The 22,238-nt window shown below is 38.0% G+C and overlaps 1 long non-coding RNA gene across 2 annotated transcripts in view; it reads left to right on the plus strand.

Annotated features, from left to right (window-relative positions):
• Nucleotides 1-21,978, plus strand: part of LOC113982717 — a 29,948-nt gene extending 7,970 nt beyond the window's left edge. For both annotated transcript variants that reach the window (XR_003538865.2, XR_005566767.1), the window contains 3 exons: nucleotides 5,213-5,349; nucleotides 15,928-16,099; nucleotides 21,860-21,978. This is a non-coding gene — a long non-coding RNA (uncharacterized LOC113982717). The remainder of the gene's footprint in view (nucleotides 1-5,212; nucleotides 5,350-15,927; nucleotides 16,100-21,859) is intronic.
• The last annotated feature ends 260 nt before the right edge of the window (nucleotides 21,979-22,238 follow it).

Raw genomic sequence — 22,238 nt, forward strand, 5'->3', positions numbered from 1 at the left:
AAATTAATAAAATACAGGGACTATTCTTAATTTTTCTCATACATGTGTCATATTTCTGAATTTTATGCTGATACCTGCAAACTGGATCACATTGCTGACTGTTGTACCAAATACCATGCTTTGGTACTCATTTTTAGCTGGCTGCTAGTAAGCTCTGTGATGTTTGCTTTTGAAACTTATTTTAGACCACAAAAATGTCAGAAAAGCAGTGTTTTTATTTGAACAATATTTCATTTTTATGGATTTTACCAACCAAAACAAAGCCTTACACAATAACACGATGATTACCATTAACATTTCTTACTATTTTTGAATCCTGTATGGAAATCTGTGGCCTAGTAAGGTTACTTCATTGAGGAATTCCAATACTCTATAGAATTGTTTATATAATTTAGGAACCAGCCATTTCCTTGACCTCCTGTTTCCTACATGAATTAGAAAGAATATGTTTTCTAATGGTCCAGCTAAAATATTTCAGGCATCTCTGTAGTATAATTTTATTTTGTACTATATATAGATTTTTATATATTTTCACTTTGGCTAAATATAGTATTAATATAAAGCTGTTGAGAAATGTACTTCTTGTGGGTACACAATTATTAACCAGCAGAGGGCTGTCATTTGTTACCTTAGAAGACCAGAATTTAGTCCTAAATCTTGCAATTCAATTTTGTGGAATTTTTCTTTCCAAAACATTAGAGTAGTATTTAAAAAGTATTCATGTACCCACAAGAAATAACTTGTGTAGGAAAAGGATAAATAAAATTTGTCTACAAATTAGCTGTGTAATTTTTGAGTTGGGAATAATAAGCCAGGAGAATGATATTGAGGGGAGTGCATGAATACAGTTCTGTATTCAACAACCAAGGTTTGCTTTTAATTTTAAGCATATTAAAACTCCTGTTATGTGTATGTGTAATGAACACCTGGAGTAACTTTAGGAGTTTCATTCCATATAGAATTACAAACACACACAAATTATAGGCTGCTTTCAAGCTGATGGATGATATGAGATGGTCAGTGCAGCCCATTAGCAACCTCAAGACATTTACTTGATCTTTTAAAAAGGCATTAACAGACCTATTTATTTCATCATATTCACAGTAGATGAAAGTCAGGTTAATTGTCTGGTAGTGCAATAGAACAGAGCCCTGCAGGGGGGATGATTATTTGCCTCACTCGTTATTGGGATCACCAGTATTAATGATCTTTATGATACACTTTGGACAACTACTTTTTTTTTTTAATTTTAATTTTGACAAGCTATTAGCCCTTACTGTGAAAGATAAAAATGCAAAAATCATGACTAAGTCATTAATCTGCCCATTTGTGTAATGACAACAGCCTTATCTGAAAACTGGTGAAGTTCCTTTGTATGATATTAATTAACTTTTGTTACTGATCATGTAAAAAGCTGGACTCCCTGTGAGAGGAAAACCAATATTTAGATAAGGTATGTAAAACATATTTTGTATTTAAGTAAAACTCCATATTTTCAGGTGTGAAAACGTGGTGAGATTTCCTACTCTGTGGATTTTTTTATTGGGTCTTTGATTTCATTTGTTGTTTGAAATACTAGTATTTGTCTGTATATATAAATACACATAAGAAATTGAAAAAATGTGTTCCATAATCTGGGAATTTTTTATAATCCATTTTTTAGCCCCACTTATTCATGTTCTTAGAGCATGTAGTTCTGAGGGGGGCACTTTCTGAAATAGATTTTTCTCCAGCAGTCTCCACACAGGACATTCTTTATATGTTCAAAAATATTACCCCTAGAAAAGAAAACCTAATTACTCTTCTTCAGTGAAGCTATTGTAAAAATTAAATATGACATGTTTTTGCTGGGTTAAAAATGGACTCCAATAAAAGGCCTGATGTGGGCTCTGCTCTGATGGATAGGGGACATTAGTAAGGGAAAGGTGAGTTCTCATCCCACACTGGCTCTGCACAGACCAGGAGCCCCTGGAATTACTGACTCCTTCCCATTCCTTTCCCCCTGAGGTATAATTGCCATACAAGTGTGTTTGTTCAGTGTGCTTTGTCTTAAGTAAATCAGAATTGAATTTAGCAGCTGTTAATTAGTTCCACAGTTTGTTTTTTTTTTTAAACTCACAGTTACAAGGCTGGGTTTAAAGCTTTAAAGATATATACATACAGTTTGTACTTCAGTACCCTGAACAACTTTAGTTTTGATTCCCCCCCCCTCTATTTGTGCATCTTACACAAATAATACACGTGGTGACTGGGTAGAACATCCCACTTTAATAGTTTCTAGAAGAAAAAGTTATGAAATGCAATGAGGTTTCTTTATTGTGGCAATATATAAAAATGACAGATAGATGAAGTGTTTTAATATGTTACTTAAATTCAACTCTGTCATACATTTCTAAGGGCCGTGGTCATATTCACTCAGCTATGTTTAGCTTTGCATGTAAAAGAAGGAATTTTACAAATGTCCTCCTTTGCTATGAACAAAAGAAGCAGCAGTTGATGATGCAAGGGGGAATATTTCAGCCTGCAAACATTTGCACCATTGTGAGCAGTGTAGATTTGTTGTACAGTAGTGGCAATGCAGATCTGGTTTTGCAATTTTAGTTGGAGATTTGTGTTTCCTGACCATAAGTGAAAAACATATTGATGAAAAGCAGAATGTTCTAAGCGGTACCAGAAGTGTGTGGGGGTTTTTTTGCAATTTTTTTTTAATACATTAGTGTGGTAACTTTGGTGATATCCCAGGGGAGGATTTTAGAGAAGCAAAATCAATATCCTTGCTATATTGGTGCTAAATTTTTTATGTTTTATACACAAATCTTTTCTTCTTCTGAAATAATTTTTAGAACCAAACATTATTTTGGGTTGTGCACAAATGAGTTTAATCATGTGTGTAACTTGCTGTCTATTTTGGTCCCCTTTTCTCCAGAAAGCCCAGGGTGTGGTCAGGCAGGACGATAAACTGAGCTTTGTGACTGACAACAGCCGTCAAGAAAAGGCTGTGATCACAGGGCAGAGCTGTCTGGAGGGTTCACATCCTGCCTGTTCACAGTCAGCAGAGAAATGGTGGTGGATTAATGCTAAAGCAAATGGCATTATGTGAGAATAGTTATTGTTTGCCTCCTGGTTATAAGAAGAGTGATAGAGCAAAATTTGCATCCTGTGCTTTGCTTGACCACATGTGGTTGTTTGCTCACATCTGACTGTAACGTGGAAAACAGGTGTTTCCTAGAGTTTGTTTTTCATGGGAAGTTGGTTGGTCTCTATGGCTTAGAAGACCCTGAACAAAAAAAAAAAAAAGGTAGGAAAGGCAAAGTTCACATGACCATAAACCAAAATCCTTGTCACAATTGTTCACAGGCAGGTGTGTGGAATTTTCAGTTCAGTAACTTTTTAAAAAACGTAAATTGATGCTTATAAACAACTCCAATAATGGCTTATTACTTTAAGATTTAATAAATCAAATGTTTGTAGAATTTTGCTTTATGGACTTATAATGGGATGGGATGTACCTGAAAAAAAGAAAAATGAGTGTTTAGTGTTTGACATGCAGTGTACCTCTGAAACAATATCTGAGTTGGTTTCTTTCTTGGAGTTATGTACCCAGAGAGAATCAAGGCTAGTGCATCTGCAGTAATGACCTTGGACATAATTTGGACTAGTAGGTGTAGGCATATTGCATTTACTAATTTTATTCTGCAAATACATTGAAAATTGGTATGATGAAACTCAGAAATAGGTGTTGGGGTTGATTAGGAACAGTAGTGGGATAAGCTCTGGTGTATCAGTGGGCAACCTGCTGCAAAGAATAGTAAAATTAAAATTACTTATAGGCTGAAGAAACAGTTTCCTTTTCCTGTAACAACTGTAGTGATGCTGCCAGCCCTCAGTGCTACTTCAGCAGCAATTTGGGAAGCCCAGGCAGAAAACAAGCCAAAGAGCTCATCCCCATAAATATGCTCCAAAAAAACCCTGGAAGATGGGAGAACATGAAGGCTTTTCCTTCACAGTGGTTTAATTCCCCTCAGTTTTGGACTTTGAAGTCTCAGGCAGTATTACACTTTGTTTTGCTGTCATTTTATTCTGATTTGCCTCTGATGCTCTGAAGCAAGACTCTATTAGTAGAGGTGGTTTCCATAGCAATTACAACTCTCTGAATATGCACGGGACTGCTTCCTCATTGTTTCCAAGGGGTTTTATTTACCAGATGAATGGTGCAAGCTAACTTTATTAAGGAGCTGCAGGGGATATTTGCTGATATACTGGGGGGAAGGGAGCAGCTACCTTAGCCATGCCTTTGCTGTGTTTGTCAAAGCCATAGTGAATAATTTGACAGTGTTAAAAACCACCATTATCATGGCCCCACTTTGGAGCTGAGTGGCACATGGAAGTGTGCCAGAGCCATTTCAGTTCCCAGGGCATTGTCCTCATGCAGCCAGACCACACTTTGAGCTGGGAGTGGTTGGGATGTGTGGACATTTTTAATTTTACTGGCTGTTCTTCAGAGTGGAGTCAAATGGGGTAAGTGGTGTCACAGCTTGTAAAATCCTTCGTGTTTGTGCACTACCAAAACAGGACCAAGTGCTAGTTGTGGTCTCTGAACTCTACTGTGATATCAAAAGCAAGTAGTGACAAGTAGATTTGGTCCAGTTCCTGCTGCCTTTTGCCTGTGAATGATCTATTCACAGGATTTGTGAGTTATGACAAAATTCTCCATTATTTCTACTATCTCTGTATCATTTTCTGAATTATACTCTAGTGATATTGCCACAGTTAATAGTTCCACTCAGTAACTTTTACAAATCACAAAAGCACACGTACTTCGTAAGTTAAATTCATTCAGCGCCGGGAATTGCCCAGTAGTTCACTGGGAAGTTATGAAAGCAAGACCCCAAGAGCATGTGTCAGACATGGGAACTATTAGAGTTCTTTAGCAGAAACAAATGTCTGTCTTGACTCTTCTCATACTGTCCAATTTAAGTCAGAGGGTGAGTTGTTGTGTTACTCACTATTTCCTGGCAGATCTTCTACTGGGGAGTCTCTCTTAGTTCCCTTCGTTCTTATATTTTGTCTCTTCCCTGTCCCAGCCTCTGCTGACACTTGATCTGTGGTTTACCCTCACCAAAGTAGGGCTATAATTTTCTTCTAGAGAGTTGCATCTTGTGTCTGATTATTTGCAGGTTGTTTTGTGACAAGTTCTTTTGTGCTCCCACAGCCCAAACCGAGCGAGCTGCGCAGATTTGTTGTGAGAGGAAGTGTCTGACTCTAGAGCTGCACAGATGGAACGGTGCTGCTTTCACAGGGGATGTGCTACTCAAATTTCAAAGGAACAGCATGGAAAACATCTTATCTGTAAGCTAAGATTCTCCTTGAAGTGTCTGTATTTGGTACACTAAAATGGTGGCTGAGTGCATAAGGTGTTTGTTAAGAAATTACCTCAAGCTGTTCAACTCTTTTCCAAACTTTGCTGTCATGGATATACTAAATTTTCCCTGGATTTTTTTAGAAAGTTTTTTTCTTATAAGAAATTTAACTACCATTATGGCCTTAGATCTCTGTAGAATTTCTGCTGGAGTTTGCCAGCACTTTTCAAAGTAACCACTTGCTTTGCACAAGCACTTTAGACAAGAATTTAGAGTTGAATTCTAGATTCTGCCACGAGATGTGGATGTGCTTCTGCTGTGGATCCTAAGGAATCAAAGTTAATTGCAGTAATTTACTGCTGAGCTGTGTGGTGCATATAATCAAAATATATAGACTGACAAGAAAATCTACAGTCAAGCATACTCATTTTAACAAATGAATGGTACAATTTCAGTACCATTAATAACTCATTATGGGTAAGTAGTTTTTCTTCTGCTGTGCCTTCTTTGTCATGCTCTGAATGTACCAAATCTGCCTTCCCATCTTTCTTTGTGCTGTTACCAACCACTCTCTCCCCTCTGGAGACTTTGCACAGAACTTCTCACTCTTCTGCACCCTGTACAAGTATATATATACAATATATAAATATATATAAAATATACCTGAACACTGAATACATTTACCTGTGCAAAATACTGAGTGACCCACCATACACAAATTTAGAAAACTGAAGTTGTAACTCTAAGGTACTTTTATAAATCTATGATGTCCCTGTTGATCCAGCTTTGGGTTTTTTGGTTCCTCTAATAAACACAAAACTCCTTGGAAAGGATAGTTACAAAACTGCCATAGAGGTGCTCAACCATAATATAATTATATTTATTAATCCTTGCACACTCTTGCTTAGTAAATTAAATTAAATTCATCAACTCAGTCTTTAGTATATGGAGCTTTAATTTTGTACCTTTATTTTAATTTTATTTAAATTAAACTCTTACTGCTTACTTTTGGATAAAATGGTGCAAATGTAATCATCATCACAGGAAAACAGTGAGGCAGGGGGAAGATTAATATATATATTAGAAAAAGATGTTGCTAAAATTCAAAGAGAATGCTGACACTTTGAATGTGGCAGTGTATATTGGGCAGCACTTCTGATTTTGAAATATTTTGAAGAGTTTTAGAAAATATATCTTGATCTAACTTTTTAGCCTTTGAAGCTTTACTACGTGACCTCATTTGCAAATATTCATAATCCTGCAAAAGAGATATATAATGAGGTTCTTAAAAACCCTTGAACATTGATTAAAGTACTTTAGAATCCAAAGAATCATACTCCATGCATAATAAAACAAGAGCCTTTATACTAAAACTGCTTACCTGCAAAGTCTTCTAGGCATTTTACTTTTTATTTCTCTCTGCCCTAAAGCTGAGGTTTGATTTCTCCTGCAGCCAAATCTCCCATTTAGATTACCAGGGAAATCAGGATTACACTTTTAATGCCTTACACATGGATTGGAAAAGGAATGGATAAATAGACAACTGGGAAACAAGCAGATTTGGGTGCTTGTGCTGTACTTTGTCCTCTTTTTAACTAGAATGACCTTCCTCATAGGTAGCACTTAATCATCTATTTTTTTTGGTCTGAAATAGGAAATACTAAATTATTTCCAATGCCATGTTTTGATAACATTTCAATTTTAATGGTGTGCACCAAAGTAATGAAAATACATAGGTTAAGGATGAATAAATGTGTGTAATTATGCAGCTTCTAAGCACCATATGCAGCACAGAGTATCACTATAAAGTATTTAAGGAGCAGTTGTAATAGTCAGCAACTCTTTTGTTGCTTGGTTTGTCTTGTAATAATGCTTTAATACTTTCTCAATATTTATCCTAATTAACATAATTTTTAATCTCCTACTTTTGGGGAATGAAATAATTGTAGCCCTACTGGACAAATGGCTTTGTGTTTCTGGCAGTGTCTCTTGGCACTTCCTTGAAAAGCCCAAGAGAACTTCCAGCTAAAAACCACACAAGGGTTTATTTGATGAAGAAATATGTTGTCAATGGCTCTGTGGCTAATCTTGGGAGTAACTGAAGGTTACAAAGTCACACAAAGGGTCTTTAGATGCTGGTGCAAAGTGGTTTGATAGGATCAGCCCAGTATCTCCTGCCTGGGTGTCCATATCACAGCCAAACCTGTCCTGATTGGCACTAATTGCCAACCTTCTTGGCAGGTTCTGCAGCACAGCCCAAGGGCTGCCTGGGTACAGATGAACTGGGGCATCCACCCACGGGCACAGGGAGCTGTTCCTTGTCAGGACTGGCAGCTCTTGGTGGGGTGGGGTGTGGACCTTGAAAGGCCTTTTCCTTTGGTTCTTTTTCTTCATCCTTTCTGTAGATTTTGGTTTTCAGTGTTTCAGAGAAATACTAATGCTTCTCAGGGAAACAAAAATCACTTCAAGACTTAATAAAAAGAAATCAAGTCAACACTGTTCCTGAAATTTCAAACAATAAAGAAGTGTTAGCAGAAGAGATGAGGTATTTTTTCTTGTCACTCATATCTAGAGAGTTGCTATTTTGACTTCTACCAGAAGGGAGAAATGCCATAATGTTTCTCAGTATGGAAGATGAATTCAGGGGAGTGAAGTGGTGATGAATCATCTCAATAGGGGCATGGAATATCCTTTGTAGGGAAACAATCAAGATGCTATTCTGTTTTTTCCCCCTTAAGTCCCAGCATGTTAGTTAAAAACACAGGGTCTGGATTATTTTAAGGAGATTTTTCTCTACTGCATTCTTTTTGCCTATATGTGTTAATTCAGACGGTCTCTGACTGTTGTAGTCCAAACCAGTATTTTAATAAGCAGCTGGTTTTGGTTATTGTGTTGACATTCATCATGCAGATCTGGTAGAAGCTCCTATGAGCAATTCCTTACTTTCTCTCTTAGGACTTCTGGCTCTCACACTGAAAATTAATTTAAAACTAATTAAAAAAATGAAAATACTTAGGATCATTTATCCGTTTAATTAAATTAGAAGACTTGAGGGAATGTTTGCGGTCATTTTTGAACCCTCACACATTTCAGTCATAAATTAATGGGAAATAAGTTCCCAGAGTCACCTGTGAGCAGTCCCAGGAGTCACGTGACTTGCTGCTTTTTCATAAAACTTCTTGAATGTAGGCTGGGAGAATCTGATAGAGGAGTGTTACATCAGACTTTTGAGAAATACCTTCTGCTCCAAACAAACGTGGGCTTCGAAACATCAGAATATCCTGGGAAACCTTTACAGTGAGTTACTTGCTGTTACCTTGGGGAATTGCAGTTTGGAGACCTCTGGTGATGAACTTGTTTTGATATGCTCTCCTTAAGTAAAAGGTACAGTCAAAAATATAAAAATTGAAGTTTTCTTGATAGCATGGCACAGCTATGGTTTGTGTGGAGTGCCTGTGGTGTGACATGGATGTTTCTGGGGTATGATCCCTTCGGAAGCTCTTGGTAGGACACTGATTGTCTCCAGAATCCAGGAGGCCATTTTTTGTTGTGGAAAGTTACCTGGTTCCTCTGACATGGTTTGCTTTAATAGCGTTGGATTATGGAAACAGTACAGACTAGGGTCCTGTGTTCCATGAATGAGACAAACTCTGCTGCTCTGCAGTTTTGTGTCATCTAAACTGCATTGCAAATGCTTCCTGCTAAGAAGGACCACTAGGCTGAAAATCAAACATTTTTAGTACTAATGTATGGTGTGTTCACTGAGGACACTTCTACAAGGCATTCAACCTCTTACAGGAGAACAGGAAAAAATTAAATAGCTGGTTCTGCACCACTTGGTGCAAACATGAACCGTTGAAGCATGGACCTGTTTGGGAGAATGTTATGGGAAAATAAAATGAAACGGAAGACTATAAGTAAAAACACTGTGCAGGTTGTTCCTGCTCTTGCTGAAGGTGTGTAAACTGCACGTGAAAGAAAATTTCTGCAGTAAGTAAAACCCTATGGAAAAACACCTAAGGCTAAATCATTACCAAAGGCAGAAGTTGAACGGAGCTGTGACATTACACAAGGAATCTCATCCTCCACAAGATGGAGCTGTGTGATTTCTGCTTTTGGAAGCGATTCAGTCTATTAGTAAATGATTCTTTGATTCTGTACAAGGACAGGAGAATCACAGTGATCTATCATTGCTTTCTTACTCAGATGCTAAGGAACTGCTGCATTTTAATTCTAGATGGTCGTGTGGGTGCTAAAAATATTGAATTTAACATGAAAGCCTCTGAATCTAGAAGAAAAGCTGTATTAAAAAGAAAAGAAGAAAAAGAAATCCTTCACCTTTCTCTGTGAAGATCACAGTGATTTGCTTTCTGTGAGAGGTCCTGTCAGCTTTTCTTTATTTACTCACTTTGATGATGACTGCAATGCAGATTTCTTTGGAATGGTTTCTTATTATTTATGTTCTGCAACATCTGAATGAGGGAGCGATATGACTGCTTAAATGATAATTCAAACAAGTATTTTCAGCAACACTGATGGACCTCCAGTTCTGGGGTGTTTATTAGGTCTGAGCAGATGTAAGTGAAGTACTTCATCAGCAGAATGGAATACTGTCTTTGAAAGCAATGACTGGAAAAGATCAAGGATTCATAGTAGTACAAAAATAACAGAACATGAGGTCCTGGTGTGATGCCTTTGCATAAAAAAGTAGTGTAATCCTTTTCCTGAACAAGCAGAGAACCTAAACGGGAGTAAGGACAAGGGGGAACTTGTTTTTCCTCGTTATGTGACATTGGTGCAACTGGCTGAGGAGACCAGAAGGAAACACAGCATATCCAGAACTTCCAGAGCCAGGGACTGGCATCTGCAGGACTGGACAGAACCAAAGGGACTCTCTCAGTTAATGTGGGCTGAGAATCACCCAGACAAAGGCCTGGAAAGGTAAAAGAGTCCTTTCACAGCATTCCAAGAATTCTAAAAGATTCAGGCTCCTGAGGTGTTATCCTGGGATGTGTCCCCAACAACCCCAGAGCCAACTGTGCCATTCCCAGCAGGGCTCGTGTGGACTTGCCTGTGGCCTCCTGGAGCAAGTGCTGGCTGGAGGAAGCAGCCAGGAGCCCCCTGCAGTGCTGGGCTGCTGCAATGAACACGGGAGAGTGAAAAGAGAACTTGTCTGCAGCATTCCTGAATCACAGTCAGCATGACCTTTTGGGATCTGCTCCTGGTTTTTATTGGTTTGGATTCTGGTGGATCAATGATTATAAACACTCTGCAAGCTTTAAAGAATTCCTCTGATAACAGTGGATATGCTGATGTTTGGTTTCAAGTGAGATTATATCCAATCAAACTACAGCTTCCTTCTTCATTCACTTTTTATTGCTAAATCCTAACTTCTCCACTGATTCCAAAATTTACTGCCAACCACTCCTCTGTTCTCCAGCTTGTGGCTGGCAGGGAAATGGAGACCCATGATTGCTTCCAAATTACACAAGTGGATTGTGTGGCTGATACACACAATGAGTGACTGGTGGGGATGTCAGGCATAATAGATAATTGCTGAGCTTACACAGCAATATTTGCCTCACTGGGAAGACTCATGTCAGTCTTTATCTCCTACTCAACTGTCAGTTCTCATGGAAACTTGTTGGAACTTCATATTTTTGAGACCAGGTCCTTTTGTCAAATTTGATCAAAATTAGCCAATTCATTCAAAAGTTGTGAGGGAGGGGATGAGAAGTGACAGGCTGGCAGTGCATCTGTGTAATTTATTTCCTTGCAAAACTAGCATGGAAAGCAAAGTTTTCTAGTTTTCAAAATAGGCAGTCAGAATTCAGTAACCTGCATTTAACTGAGCTCACACAACATCACGTGACCAAGCTGATGTAAGTCACAATGTTGGGGTTTGTGTGCTTATGGATATATATAAATTGAAATACAAACCACAATCACTCCAGGAGTACCTGAGGATAAAAACTAGAGCATCTGGCAGTCTTTCAGTTTGTTTACCTAACAAAAACAAATCTCAAAAAACCCAAACCCAAACCAAACACGAACCCGCCCCTTGTTCCAGCACTGTTGATTATCCACCTTTTTTTTTTCCTGTGGCAAACATTTTACCAAGAGAGGAAAGCTAACAGAAATAGCTGATAACAGATGATAACTATGTTTTTACATAACCCTAAGATCTAATATGCTCTCTGTTACAGTGAACAAACCTATCTAATTTTTAAAACAGCACTCAAGAAAAATATTGCTTCTCTGAACATTACATGAACAAGGGGAATCATATAGTTACTCAGTTTGCAGTCTGTACATAAGAACTCTGATACAGAGTTAGACAACTTACAAGAGTTGTCTCCTCTTTAATTACACATTTCTGAAAGCAGGTAAAGTGAAGGATTTATTTTTAAAAGAAATTAAAATATTGTATGCACAATATAAGTAATAATAAAAAAGCCTTTTGAGGTGTAAAAGTCACTAGTTTGTAAAAAACAACCTTACATTTGAAGAAGCCATGAGAGATGATCCTGTGATCTTGTGGTAGAAAACCAGATTTTGGCTTGGCACAGATTTTAACTTCAACAGTATCTGTGGAGAAAGATGATTATGTATGTTCTGTCATTAAATCATATATATGAAAGGGTGGAAAATCTGTAATATGATTCTTCCACTCTTTCTGAGGGTAGAAAACATTGGAACCTGCTTGGTTCAGACCTACTTGAAAGATTCGCAGAAATGAATAATTCACATCAGTAATGTGAGTTGAATTGCATCCCATGAGGGAAAGCATGAAAAGAAAAAGGCAGACAGCACCAGTCAAGCTTTACTTTTGTGCCACCAATAAACAAGACTTTAAATGAAACACAAAAGCAGTGAAGTGTGTGAAATTCATAATTTGTAAAGGAGGCATGTAATAACAGGGAGAGCTTCTGAAGTAACTTAAGAACCAAATGAAGGTGCTTTTTTTGCAGGTAAGTATAGTGCAACCTACACACTTCAATCAAGCCAACAGTAGGCTTTAGTAAGAGATAATAAAGTGTGAAAGGTGGTTTTGTGAGGAGGATGGAGAGATGCATGTACTCCCTGCTTGTATATATGTATCCAGTAAACACACTAAAATAGACACACTGTGTTGCCTGGCACTGTGGGACCCAAACATATTGTTAGCCATGGGCTCAGTTTAAGCTGAATTTGCATTTTGGATATGGTGAAGTCAAAGTTCATGGGTAGCAAATGCCAGCTATGACAATCAGGCTAAGAAAAATATACCTGTGTGTGCTTTGCAGGTACCTTGGCAGTTGTCAGGCTGTACAATTGAATGAGGCAAAGTGCTTGAACATGGTGAATTGGAATGGTTTGTGTAACCAGAATGAAGTATCTTGCTTATTCACTAGTAAATGAAAATTCATTTTGGGACTCTGATGTAGAATTCCCATACTTTTGAGGTCTGATGATACGTTCTTATGTGGAGATAAATATTTAAGTGTCTCTGGCCTGTTTCTGCTTGTTCACACGCAGATTATTCCTGAAATTCTGTAGGAACAGAGGAAAAGAGCTCCTAGTGTGAATGTAGATAATCTGTAATAACTCCCGATCCAAGACAAGATGAAATGTATTCCTATTCAATTTAGGGCAAGTCTGATGTGTTGTGGAACAACTTTTTTTCTGCAGCCAGGCTCCCCCTGCAATAAAACCATGACTGAGTAGTGCCTTCCGTGCTCTCTGTAGGCTCCCCAGGGATCTCTGTTTTCACTGACTAACACACACTTTGTATGTCTGCAACTCTTTTACTTCAAAAGAGCATTTGAGAAAATGTCATGACACAAAAAGAGTCAATGGTTTTCTAAGTCACTTCTTCCAGGAGTCTGAGGGAGCTTTTACCTGAAGTATGATCCTTTTCTTTCTTTTTTTTTTAAAGAATATATTTGATTTACAATATTCTGCCCCGTGGACACTGAGGTTGGATAACTATTCTTAACATTAGTTGTAATGAGAATGTCTGGATTGGGGTAAATACTAGAGGGAGAAGGGACCATTGAGAAGGAATAAAGTGGCACCTTTTTAATTGTTACACGTATTCTAGAGAATGTAATTTTTCTGTAGTCCTTCAGTGGGAGGAATTTTTTTCTCGGGACTAATTTTTTACTTACATTGACCCCACAGGAATGGTGGAATTTTCAGGCTAATGGATAAAATAACTTCTAAGGACTCTCTTTTCTATTTTTTATTGTGTGTTTACCACTGTGAATTCTGTGAACACTGAGAGTTCCTTTTCTGCTGGCTGAGACTTTGAGAATGTCTCTGTCCCACATGTTCCTCTGTTTCTAGAATTTACTCTTCTTTCACACTTTGTAGGAACTCTTTAGAATCCATGTAGTGCACGAAGTCTGTCCCCTTCCACAAAGCCCAGCTGTAAAATACATATTCCTTGATCAGCTTGGGAGCTGAGCCCTTGATGAGCCCAAAACCATGTGTGGATACAATGAAGCTGTAATGGAAGGTGTCAGCTTGGAATGGAATGTCCAGGACCAGGGCTCTGGGAATCACTGGGGGGTTGTGTTAATACTGCAGGCTCATGAATGTTTTACTTTGAGTAAATGCAAAAATCCTTCAAAGTCCATCCTTTATAGATGTGGCTGGCAGGAGAATCTGCTACAGGGCTCGTGAGCCCTGTGCTGTGACTCACAGATGTGCTTTCTCATCTCTGTTATTCTCTCATGCAGTGAGTGTTGCTGTGTTCCCCTCTCTTTGAAATGAAATGCCTGTTGTTTAGAGCTTAGATATTTTGAAAAGTATAATTAATTGTCATCACAAGAATATCTGACTGTTTGTCAGGGGCGATCCCTGCTCAGCAGTACCTGTTTGCCTGTACACTCAACATGAATTGGAGCTTTGTCTTCTTTCCTTCCTTTCTGTGTTTTATCCTCCTCTTTGTAGAAAGGCAAAAGCTCAGCCTCAGAGATCCAGCTGAAATCCAGATCCAGGTCTCCTCACATATAGACAAATGATGGCCCTGAGGTATAGAGCAGGAGGGAGAATAGGAGGAAAAAGGAAGACAAAATATACTTTACTCAGATAATATGTTTACCAAACAAGAGATGCAGGTCTATAAAACTGAAGGAAAAGAAAAAAAGACATGCACAGGCTGTCTCCTGCAGACATTTCAGCTGTATATTATGATAAACTCTTTTCTGAGTTTTTAGGTGCACCCTCATTTTCTGTACTATGGCAATGGCACAGGAAACACTTGACAAGATATTTCTGTCATTATTTTAATCCGGAAATAGAAAATAGCACATGCACAAAATTCTGGTACTTCTAGGTATATCTTGATAAGAACCTATGTGGAGGTCAATATTTTAAATAACAAGTACTTTGAAGTACTCCTGACAGACTCTTTGTAGGGTTAATTATGGTTAAAGAGGAAAGAATGACATATAGACATCAGTACGAAACACTCAGCTAATAAGAAGAGAAATGAAGTAAATAATAATAATAATAATAATATATATTTCTTTGTCTTTGCCACATGAAAGGATTTTCCTGTTCTGAGTGTTGCACGTGTTTTTTTCTTTTACTTCTTCTGACCTCAGTGTGATGAGTTTATGTGATGAGTTTGTTTTGGAGCCTGTGTGGCTCACGGGTGTGAAGGAAGCCCAAGTGTCTGCAAAAACAATGGAAACCAAGGGAACTGTTTAAAGGCTGCTTAAAAAGGAGGTGCTTCTGCAGCTGAATGTATTTTTGTATGTTTTCAACTGCTGTAAGGAGAAAGGTGCCATCCATATTTATGCTTCATTAAATAAGCATAAGGAGACCTGAAAAATAAAAAGTGAAACTTTCTTCCTTGGCAGCATGAAGGAATTTGTCAGTGAGGGATGCATTTTTAAATTGTGCCACCCTAAAATGGGGATCAGGAACAAAGCAGGTGAATAGAGCCTGTTTCACAGATTCCAGAAGAAAAAAAACCCTCAATTATTCTAAGTCACCAAATACCAAATTGTTTTCTCCATGGTTCTGAATTCTGACATGAAAGATTAAAACCACGAGCTACTAGGTTGGTTTGATGTTTTTAGTACTTCGGAAAACGGAATAATTGATTGTTTCTTCATTTCTGCAATTGGGAGCTTTTCTTAAATGCTGGCTCTAGAAGCTCTGTTTTTGTCTTACTTTATAAATACTATTGCTAGAAATGTTTGCAGTTACACCAAAGCATGGACAATGCTCCTTATTACATCCTATCACAAATAATATTCTAATATTTTTCTGATTCCATCACACACATTTTCCTGTGACTTTTAGTTCTTTAAATATGATGAAAATTCATAAAGGAGATGCTTGAATTTTATGATTTTATAGGGTAAAAATATTATTACTATCTATCTGTTCTAGAAAGAATATTTTCCTCATACATAGAAAGAAATTGCAGTGATGGTCACTATTGATGTTCTTTCCTGGTGAGAAATTAGGGGGTGGGGAAGCAGAAAATCAGAAACATTCATGAATGCTAAAGGTAAATCTCTTTTGTGACGTGTTCTGACTTCTGCAACATTATACCTTTCTCTTACAGTGCTGGAGTCCTGCTGCCAGCTGAGGAGTGTGACTGGAGCTCCGAAAACTTCTGCAGTGGCACTGGGGTGTGTGCTGGGCAACAGCAGGGGATTCCACATGACCTGGCAGTCCTGACTTAGCTGCTCTGGCAGCCTTTGTTATCTTACTGGTTTGCTACACATTTACTGCAGGTTGGGATGCTTCAGCACCTTAATAATAACTAGAAGCTATAAAATATATATAACAAGAATATAGGCTTGAAATGGGAAGTAGCCTTGAGGTGTGTTTGACTGGCATTTTATGCCACTGAACTCCCCTGGTGTGTTATGCACAGTGCAGGAAACATCAGTTTCCCAGGCACTGGTGTCAACTTAATTTCAAGATTTCTTTCAAATGAACTTTTTGTGGTATTCACATTATTCTCAAAGAAAGATATCAGCTCTTTGTAGAAATGAGGAAATCCTCCAGGGAGCCACCTTCTCTCCGTGCAGTTTCCTTTGCAAAATGATGATCACATGAAAAAAAAAAGTTTCAGTTGCTGTAATACCTGAATTGTAGATAGCCACAACACTGTTTAAGTGTTGTATATTTTGATCTAAACTGCTCAGATTACATTATTCTTTCAGTCATGATAATACTCTTTTATTTTCATTAAAAAAATAAACTATTTTTCATTAAAAAGGAAGAAAATAGGTAGTTTTAGCTAATATATATTACCAATGCCATATGTGCTTGAATGTTATACGATATCTTAACAGCTTGTATTAGGAAATTAGAATTCAGTAGTTAACTGGCTAAGTAATGGGGAAACCTTTCACTAGGAGGTGATATCAACTTCTTAAATTTATGTTTCCCTGCCAACATCATTTGAAAGGACAAAATCCTTGTGCTGTGATAAAGGGCAATACTTTGTGACATACCAAAAAGGGTTATTTAAAAAATAAGAAGTGGCTGGTATGTTGCCTTTTTCTTCTCTCATTAGCAGGATCAGTTCCAGGAATATAGATTGAAGCATTTTAAACAGAACTTAAGATAGTTTGGAATTCCTGTGAATGTGACCCCTTTCCTCTTTTCCTTTGCCAATGCCCCGTATGTTACTGTAGCCTGAGCTATTCCAGGAAACTACAGCAGCGAAGAACACGCATGTGGTGCACCATATTGGGAGAAAAATTCCCTTGCCAGCTTGCAGTAGGAGGGATGCACATCCAAGAAGGCAGGCTGTAGCCAGCTCCTGACTCTCTTTAACTTTGCCTTTCATTGTAGTACCTTCTCATGCTCAGAGTTTCCCAGAGAGCTCAGTTCTCTGGTTTGCTGTGAGCAAGGATTGCCTTTCTACCATGGTTGCCTTTCTGCCACTGCCCCGGGGATAGCCCAGTGGGATCCAGCTCCTGCCCTGGCCACTTATGTCAACTTAAGTCTTTTCCCTGTTCCCAGGCAAGCTGAAACGCCTGGCTTAGAGAACCAGTGCATTTATTTTCCCTCATGTGATGACAAATATGTGCATATTTGTTATCTAACTCTGTAGTCACTTATAAATACACTCCACAATGTGTCACAAGCATCCGCTCTCTGGAAAACAAGCACTTGGGTCTGAGGAACCTCAGAAAAGTTGGTGGCAAACAGCAAAAGTTCATGAAAGGCTCTGTGAGTTCTTCTTATTGGTTCTTCCCAGGCAGGAGAATGGCACATCTTATGTTAATTATAAAAAGACCCCTATAGTATCTGCCAACATATTACAAGCCACCATCTATACCATTATTTGGAGGGTTCTTTTCCAAATTAGGAAATGTCACCTCTTTTTTTTTTTAATATAAAGTTCTCTATTCCTTGTATATGATGATTTTTGTGTGTGAGACAGTTTCTCAGGTGTGATGACCTGCCAACTTTGGAATTTATTTATTTGGACAGTATTTCCCTTCTTGATAGATCTCTTACATCGTTTCAACATCTGATAAGAAGAAAACCAGATGCTGACAAAACCTATCCTTGTACCTTGTGAGGCATTGTCTGTTCTCACCATTTCAGCTTCATAATCTCAGATGTCTCTTGAGATGTTTTTTTCAGTTGTTGCTTTGACAGTTAACTAGAAAATAATAGACAAAGCTCATATAATTCTGATTTTTTAATAAAGAATATTTTATCTCTTCAATAGGCATCATTTCTATATAGGACTATAATTTCCATCGTTTCACACAGTAAAACTGACATAGCAAAAAGGGACTTGGAAAACTTGGAACTTTCTGAATTAAGGAACATGTAAATGCCATAAGATGAAAGATTATTCTGTGTTGCATCTTATGTATGTGCAGGCAATAAGAAAGGATTATCTCACTAAAGCTTGCAACAGAGTAAGTGAAATATATTGCTTACCCTCAGATTGCTTTTTGATGGCCAGGCAGCTCCACATTTTTGCCTTTGCATCAACACTTGGTGCCTGGTTTACTGCTACAATTAATGTCAGACTGGAAAATCTGCACTCTGGGCAGTTTGGAAGGTCCGTTGGCACTGCAGAAACGTGATTACTGCAATTGTAGCAGCAAAACAGATGAGGGGCATGAGAGGAAAGAGGTTAATGATTTATCTGAGGTCTGCCTAGCCCTAGAAATAGGATCCAAGCATTCTGCTTCCCAGTGCAGCATCTGCTTTGATGAATTGTTGCATGACTTCAAAATTTTGTTCACAGTCTGCTGAAAAATTGCCCAACACAAGTTGTGCTATGAACTACCCTTCTGCAGAAGTTTCTCATGGTTGTAAAACCAGGCTAAACTTTTGATTACTCTTCAAGAAGCTGACTGGTTGTATTTGGGAAGTTTTTACATCTTTCTATATCTTTCTGTTTGGCTGGAAAATGTTGAGATACGTCATGAGCTGTATTCTGGGCAATTGTTTATATACTAATTTTATAAGAATTTTTAAAAATTGCCAGAATACATGTATGAAATACTGTATTTGTGAGTTTTCATGTTTGCTCAGTTACCAATTTTAAGACACATTTTTATCCATCTCCAAAACATACAGTCTTCACAAATCTAGACTGAAATTAGCAGGAGTTTCACACAGTGCCTCAAAAGATCATGGTTTTTGTTTGATCATGTATGACAGTAAGACCAGGAAAATAAGCAGATGGTCAGACAAATCAGGGTCTTGACTGACAGCAACATGGAAACCACTTCAATTCAAAGGGCTTATTATTAAAATATTTAATATAATTTTGAACTCCTGCCCAGAAACCTAGAAGGTTTTCCATTTCCTTGTAGCTCAGAAATAAGCCCTTTTTCCAGGGTTGCAACAGTAAGGCGAGGATTTGCAATAGCAGAAGAGGCAAAAAGGAACTACAGTAAAATATCAATTTAGAAATACAGAAAAAAGGCCAAAAAAAGCCAAGTTTCCCGTGAAATGCCCTTGAAAGCCATGCTCCCTGCCAGTTATCCTCCCTTGCTTTGACTGCATTCCCCCAGTGCAGCTAATGGCTCCATCTGCTCGGCGGCCAGCAGCCTTCCCTTTGCTCTCTGCTCCCTCTGCTCTGCTTGGCTGTAGTTCACAGCAGCCCCTACAGCTCTTCACTGAGTTCAGAATAAGATAAATGACGAAGGAAGCCTTTGCTAAAGAAAATGTGACTACTGGTTTGGTGTATTTTCCTTACCTTTCTTTAAAATAAAAACCGAAGTAAGCCCGTTTTGCTTTCTAATTTCTCAAAGATCTGTATTTAGGCAGGATGGCTTCTTTCTGATGGTACTTTACTGCTGCAAAAAGGGGGCATTTTAGTTCTTCATCCTTGAGTGGTTGTGTGCTGCATTTCCCTCTGCTCTGCAGTTTAGCTGTGATTTAAAGAAAGGCTCCAAAATACAGCGGGCATCAGTTGGGCCTGCTCTGACCTGCTCCTTTGTCCCACTCTAGTCAATGAGAAATGCTTACATGGCTTGAAAACATGGAATATTCCTACTTTTTGGAAATCCCCCCATGGTTTTCAGCGATGGATGGGATGCACCTTCTAGTGTTGTGTCCCCAAACATACACTGCCAAGGCAATTAGTGTTTGCACAAGGGGAGAGGGTGGGATAGTAAATAGTGACAACTAGACCATGTAAATGTTTTAAAAGTTTCAAGCATTTTTATGTTTTTATTTAATGTTTATATCTTTTTAAAATCAAGACTCCCAACACTTGAAGAACTGAATCACTGAGGATTTGGATTTGGTTTGTATCCTTACCTTTGTTTTCGTTTCTAAATTGTTTTGTCTGAAAGCCCTCATTTCCCACAAAAAAATCCTCCTTCCAACCTGTGTTGGAAGAGATTTGGCATTATAAAATGTATATAACTACTATGTGGGACTTTATTTGTCTTGATTTATGGAGGTGATTATCTCTTGGAGAGTGCAGACAATCCATTTAAGTTGGTGAGAGCAGCAGGTGGAGTGGGGGAGTGTGGGCAGTGCTTGCAGGGCAGGGCTGAGGAGTGAGTGTTGGGAATTCCAGTGCTCCTGACAGAGCAGGGCTTCTCCTCACATTTCCTCCAGCCTGAGGGATTTTCATGACCAGATTTGAATTGTACTTTTATATCTGTTGGCCTCATGCTGAAGTCGTTTCCTCTAATCATATTCAAACAAGTTCTCCTTCACATTTTTAATATCTTTACATGCATTTGAAATTATGTTGTCAGGTGGAAAAAAATTATAGTAGAATCTTTTCAGGTGTCTTTCATGTGGATTTTCAATTTTCTTCTGACTGTGAAGAATACACATTGTAAGTTAGTCAGCTTCTTTTTTTTTAAAACCTTATTCTGAACCGATCTTTCTGTCCTTTCAGTTGGTGGAAGTTGTCTGTTTCTACCTACCAAAGATGACTTGTTCATAATTTATGAATTAAATATATTATATAAATAACTAAGAAAAATATGACAATGAATATATTTTTGTAATATATGAGAATATATTTTGAGAACAGCCCAAAGGATGGTGTAGGAAGTTAATACAAGCTGTTTTAAGCTTGTGCTTTTTTACCAACTGTGGGTTTTTTAAGGATCCAGAATTCAGAAAAATAACTGTAAAACAACAACCCAAAATTCCACATACATGAAGAAATAAATGAAATAAGAGGAGAGGAGTGGCTTGCTGGGTGGGCAAGGTCTCATTTACTTTTATGCATGAGAAGGGAGAGGCTGATGCTCTCTACCTGGATATGCATTTGCAGCCACTGAAATAACTGTGTGGTGACTACCTTATGGAGGGTACTCAGAATTTGATTTATTGCTCAGTAGCAAAACCAATAAAAATCCAACCCCTGTCTGGTGTCTGCACTCACCTCTTTGTTTCTTTGGGAGGGTCCATGTGTCCATGAGCAGCAAACACATCCCGTGGCTGGTTGCATAAGATGGCTGCTGTCAAACTTGGGTGTCCCAGTCAGGATCAATTATTCTGATTCCACGTATTTCCAACTATTATAATTTTTAATTGGGGATGGGAGGAATAGAAAATTGATTATTTGTTGTTATATCACAGCCTGCATTAAACCTACATGAAGCCTGCATTAAAAATGTTCATGGAAAAGTGCATAACAAAGAATTAGATTATTCAAACAACATGATACTGCCTCTTTTCCACCCTCTTCACCTCCAGTCTAGCAGAAGAGGCTACATTTTTTTTCTAATGGTTTCCTCTGTTTATTCACCAGTTTTAATTTCTGTTTAACTATGATGTAGTTTTCAGAATTGATCCCAATTCTCTTTTCAGCTGTACATCTGGTGACTGCAGGACTTAATTGTAATATTTTTAATTATCGGCTCTGTCATTTCTTCTTACAATATACAGAAAAAAATCAAGATATGGATGCCAAAAAGACTTTTTGTTACTTCTTTTTCTGTCACTCAGTAGTAGTGAAGCAGAACATTGCAGAAGTGAAATATTAAGCCAGAGATCATGTTAAAAACTGGAGGTTTTTTTTATTTCTTTTGCAGTTTTGTCAAAAGACTCCTTTCAAGATGACTTTTTAATCTTCTGCCACTTGGTCTCAGGAGTTTTTTTCTGTGGATGCTCAAAAATGAAGGGAACACACAACCCATGCCCTGCAATGTGAAATCACAATGTGAGTTTCTTTTCAGGTTTCCTTCATTCCTACAATATTTCCTTTGTAAAATAGCTTTAGACATATTGGTCATCTGAAGATTTATAAGAGTTATATGAATTTTTCTTTTAATTACTGGCAGGTTCTGTCTGCTGTCATGGCACAGAAATATTCCATTGTCTGTTGAAGTACAGCTGAAGCACAATGAGAAAGGCACCAGCAACAGGCCCTTCAACACAGAGGATGGTGGTTGTGGCTCCCCAGCTGCTCCT

The sequence above is a fragment of the Pipra filicauda genome, unplaced genomic scaffold (genome assembly GCF_003945595.2).
Source record: "Pipra filicauda isolate LSUMZ 115617 unplaced genomic scaffold, ASM394559v2 scaffold127_size2900866_pilon, whole genome shotgun sequence".
In the NCBI taxonomy this organism is placed as follows: Eukaryota; Metazoa; Chordata; class Aves; order Passeriformes; family Pipridae; genus Pipra; species Pipra filicauda.